Source organism: Apodemus sylvaticus, chromosome 16, assembly GCF_947179515.1.
Source record: "Apodemus sylvaticus chromosome 16, mApoSyl1.1, whole genome shotgun sequence".
In the NCBI taxonomy this organism is placed as follows: Eukaryota; Metazoa; Chordata; class Mammalia; order Rodentia; family Muridae; genus Apodemus; species Apodemus sylvaticus.
The window spans coordinates 33,687,587-33,692,968 of record NC_067487.1 but is presented as its reverse complement, the minus strand read 5'-3'; positions in this window follow the sequence as shown (position 1 = coordinate 33,692,968).

Below are 5,382 nucleotides of genomic sequence, written 5' to 3'. Positions count from 1 at the left end.
AGCCACACGGCCTCTGCCATGCACCAGCCACTCAACAATTTCAATATTGGCTTTCTTGTTTGTTTTCCCTATCTCGCTCTTACTTGCTTCAGCATTAAGTGACCCTACTGACTTGTTCTGACCTTCAAGGTTGCTTTAGCATTCTCTGTCCAGATACAGTGTCTGATCTTGATCTTTAGATCATATGATCTTTTGTGTCTAAGGTGACTTCTATACTCCTTTTCACTCATAAAAGTCATTATTTATTTCTACACCAGGCTTAGAGTACACTACTGTAGAGAGGCTTCGTTAATCTCTTTCCTTTAAGTACCATCCTGACCAGATGAGAGAGAGAGAGAGACAGAGACAGAGGGGGGGAGGGAGAGAGGAAGAGGGAGGGAGAGAGGGAAGGAGGGAGGGAGGGAGGGAGAGAAAGAGAGAGAGAGAGAGAGAGAGAGAGAGAGAGAGAGAGAGAGAGAGAGAGAGAGAGGTTGTCTGTCAGAGTGGTAACCAATCCTTAACAGTATCTACTATCAAATCCACTAGGTTGCCTGCGTTGATTCTGGCCTATGCTTCATGCCTTCTTTTCTTCCTTCCAAGGATTATAGCGCCTTCAGGAATGGTAAAGGTAGCCCTGGGTTTCTGGCACAAGAGAAGCATGGGATTTTTCTACAGTGAAAAGGAGAGTCCACAACTAACAGAAAGAAAAAAATGCTGTATCTGACAGGAAAATACACTTGATTATATTATTAGCAAGCTACTCTGTGGAGGAAGACCCCATGGCCTTGAAGACGCAGCAAACAAAATTATGCAAAACAGCTCAAGAATCTCATCTACAAAATTTTAGCCATGTGAAATGTAAAGTCTACAGCGATGTGGTAATGTGCTTAAGTTAGAAGCATTTAGTTAACTGTGTATCACCTCACTGGACTCATAGGTTATTTCTCTTTAAAACATGAAAATATTCTTTACATTCTTAAAACTAAAATGTGACCAAAAACTTATAGAATGTTTATGTTTCCTTAGAGATTATTCTTGTCCTTGAACATCTGACTGATTGCACTTATTGTAGTCACGTGTTCTCACAGGTAAACGATGAGTTAGTTGATGTTTCACAGGTATGTAGTTCTACATGTGGGACATCTCTACATTATACAATTCCATAGTCTGAGTATACATCTACAGAGGAACAACTTTAATTTTAGGAGTGGCATTAATCAGCGTACTTCCAAATGGTTGTTGTGGTGACCTTGCAGTTCGTCAAAGGAGAGGGGCAGAGCAACAGAAAACACAGTAGACAGCTCCTTCATCCCAGAAATCTCTATCTCAGTACCACAGTTATGCTATGTTACTGCCCTAGGGTGACATGTTCAATAGATCATATAAAATCTTCTAGAAATGGTTTTCATTTTCCCCATTTTTATTTTTATTTTTTATTATTTATTTATTTATTTATTTTTATTTTATTTTTTGATGAGTCTTCAAGGGTTGGGAATCTGAAAAAGGCATGCAGTAAAGTCAAGTGTACATTCAGTGTCCTAGGGTATCTGGGAGTAGAAAGTAAAGGGAGATGATCTGCAATTCCCAGAACATAGACAATGATCATGGAAATACTTGAATTCTCCTAAATGAATTTGGTCTACCATTTTGCAAGAAGCTCCCATTTTTGGTAAATGGTTCTAGTTTGGGTTTGGTATTTTTGGAAATGATGCCAGAAACATTTTTCTCATTTGTACAAGACATTCACTGTGATACCATGTGTCAATCAACAGCTTTAAGGTTTCTTCAAATGTTCACTTCTTAAACATCTTAAGTCACACAGAGCAGAACACAGTATAAGATCTGCTCTGCTGCTGTCATTTTCAAATGAAATCGTCATAGCAAATTTTAAGCAGTGGCAATATTCCTAAGCCGCTGTTTGACAAGTGCTCTGATATATATCAGAGCTCAATTAGCCAAACGAGCATCCTGATCAGTCATAGGCAGACTCATTAGGATCCAAGTGTTTCTTCATTTATGTGTGAGCACAGGAAGCTCTAGGCTAACTAATCAAAAGGATGTCAGCTATTAATTATAAACAAGACAAGACAGGAAGATCTGTAAGCTTTCAGGGATGAAACACTTGGGAGATAAATCCCTACAGCCCATTGTCCTGCTTCAAAGTCTGTGCCCTAGTATGATCCCTTCCTTTGTAGTTGTAGTGATATGGAAGGTTGAACAAGACTCCTTCAGTTAGTAGAGATGAAACAAGCAATTTAGGTACCCTGGACAGCTAGAGAATTATAGCACTAATCCTAACATTCAAATTCTGAAAAAATGTATTAAATGTTTATATATCTGACTTGAAGAGTATCTATCTATCTATCTATCTATCTATCTATCTATCTATCTATCTATTATCTATCTATCTACCTATCTATCTCCATTTATCACCCTAATGACCAATTAATTTCTTTAATTTTTTGTAATCTGGCTTCTGTATTCAAAAGTCCACAGTCCTGCTCTACATCAAGCCTGAGTTATATTCTTCCCACCAACTCCAAAGAGGAGGCATTTTGCTCTGGGTTACCATCACTTTTCTTACATGAGCTCTTCCATTCATGTTTCAACATACATTTCCAAGGCAGTGACTTAGAACTGCCTGTGGATCTACTCTAGCAGATAAACCATTTCTGCCGTGAATATTCATGGACCTTTTAAGCTCATTCAGTTAAAACAAGTCCCACCATCCACTAACCCAATTCCAAAGGAGCAAACCAAACTTATCCCATAGCTATCCAGTTCTTCATTACTGTCCTTCTTATTCCTTGAGGATATAGGAGACCTGACAGTGGATTATTTAAAGCCTGGCATGTGTTTTTAATATATAGCCATGGGAATAATTACTAGCTGAGAACTCAGGAGAAAATAAGAGATAAGTTAAAAGAAGATTTTGTGACTTTATTAGGGACTCTTAATAAATTTTGAACTTTATTTTATTTTCCCTAATGCTTTCCCTGGATACAGAAGCCAAACTTCTGTCCTGGATCTTGATTCTGTCTGTGCTACCTATGTCTGAGCCTCTAAGGATCACGAGAGTGACCAGAAACATGATGTGTCAGCAGTGAGCTGGATACTTGTTAGGAGAAATTATTCCAGTATTACTGGTCTACCTGCTTATACTGTTCAAAAGTGATGGTGCCTGTCTGTGCTTCATCCAGGGCCTTAAACCTCTGCAGGGTCTCCAGGAGCTCCTCCTCCAGGGGCATGGGCCACGGCATGGCTGTGACCATCAAGAACTTCCTCCAGTCCACGAACTCCGTGTTGACTGTTAAGATAGATGTTATCTCCTGCAACTGTTAGAACACAGGGGATATCACTGGGAAGTTTGGGAAACTAATTTGAAGTTCCTCCCACTAAGGCTTTCAGAATTTGGTTCCTATGGAAGAGGGATTTCATGTTGGCAGCCAGCGCTAGTTCTAACTTGGGTTTACTTTAATTTTCTGTTCTAACTGATCCATACCAAGCAATAACTGCAAAGGATTTTAGGTTTTTGTTGTCTTGAAATTTGTGATTTCTGTTGTACTGTGCTCATCCAGTTTACTCATGTCAGGTAACCTAGTGTCTCTTCACCTGTGGAAGGTTGAAGTCTGGGGAAGTAACATAGAAATGGAGTAGCGCACTATAAAGATTAAATTTCCTAGGGTGTTTGTAATGAAAATATGACAACCAAGCACTCTCAAAATCATCTACTCTTCCTTGTTAAGGTATTTGCAAACTGGTCATAATTGGGTTGTGTCTCCCAGTGTCTGAAATGCTGAAATGTTACTCATCAATAATATGGCTTACTTCTGACTTCATTTGCTCATTTTCTTTTTTTTTCTTTTATTTATTCGATATATTTTTTATTTACATTTCAAATGATTTCCTCTTTTCTAGACCCCCACTCCCCGAAAGTCCCATCAGCCCCCTTCCCTCCCCCTGTTTTCCCACCCAACCCTTCCCACTTCCCTTTTCTGGTTTTGCCCTATACTGCTTCACTGAGTCTTTCCAGAACAAGGGGCCACTCCTCCATTCTTCTTTTTTTTTATTTTTTTTTTATTTTTTTTTCATTCTTTTTTTTTATTCGATATAATTTATTTACATTTCAAATGATTTCCCCTTTTCTAGCCCCCCCCACTCCCTGAAAGTCCCGTAAGCCCCCTTCTTTTCCCCTGTCCTCCCTCCCACCCCTTCCCAGTTCCCTGTTCTGGTTTTGCCAAATACTGTTTCACTGAGTCTTTCCAGAACCAGGGACCACTCCTGCTTTCTTTTTGTATCTCATTTGATGTGTGGATTATGTTTTGGGTATTCCAGTTTTCTAGGTTAATAACCACTTATTAGTGAGTGCATACCATGATTCACCTTTTGAGTCTGGGTTACCTCACTTAGTATGATGTTCTCTAGCTCCATCCATTTGCCTAAGAATTTCATGAATTCATTGTTTCTAATGGCTGAATAGTACTCCATTGTGTAGATATACCACATTTTTTGTATCCACTCTTCTGTTGAGGGATACCTGGGTTCTTCCCAGCTTCTGGCAATTATAAATAGGGCTGCTATGAACATAGTGGAACATGTATCCTTATTTCATGCTGGGGAATCTTCTGGGTATATGCCCAGGAGTGGTGTAGCAGGATCTTCTGGAAGTGAGGTGCCCAGTTTTGGGAGGAACCACCAGACTGATTTCCAGAGTGGTTGTACCAATTTGCAACCCCACCAGCAGTGGAGGAGTGTTCCTCTTTCTCCACATCTACTGTCTTATCTCCTTGTTCTAAGCTCAACTCTAAATGGATCAAGGACCTCCACATAAAGCCAAACACTCTGAAGCTAATAGAAAAGAAACTGGGGAAGACCCTTGAGGACATCGGTACAAGGGGAAAGTTCCTGAATAGAACACCAATCGCTTATGCTCTAAGATCAAGAATTGACAAATGGGACCTCATAAAATTACAAAGTTTCTGTAAAGCAAAGGACACCATCAAAAGGGCAAATCGGCAGCCAACAAGTTGGGAAAAGATCTTCACCAATCCTACATCTGATAGAGGACTAATATCCAATATATATAAAGAACTCAAGAAGTTAGACTCCAGAAAACCAAATAACCCTATTAAAAAATGGAGTACAGAGTTAAACAAAGAATTTTCACCTGAAGAACTTCGGATGGTGGAGAAGCATCTTAAAAAATGCTCAACTCATTAGGGAAATGCAAATCAAAACAACCCTGAGATTTCACCTTACACCAGTCAGAATGGCTAAGATTAAAAATTCAGGAGACAGCAGATGTTGTCATTTGCTCATTTTCAATTTCATTGATTTCTTGCAAATGTCTAAAACTGGAAGTACTGGTTACCTTAGAACTAATGACTCAGCAAGCAAGAGCTG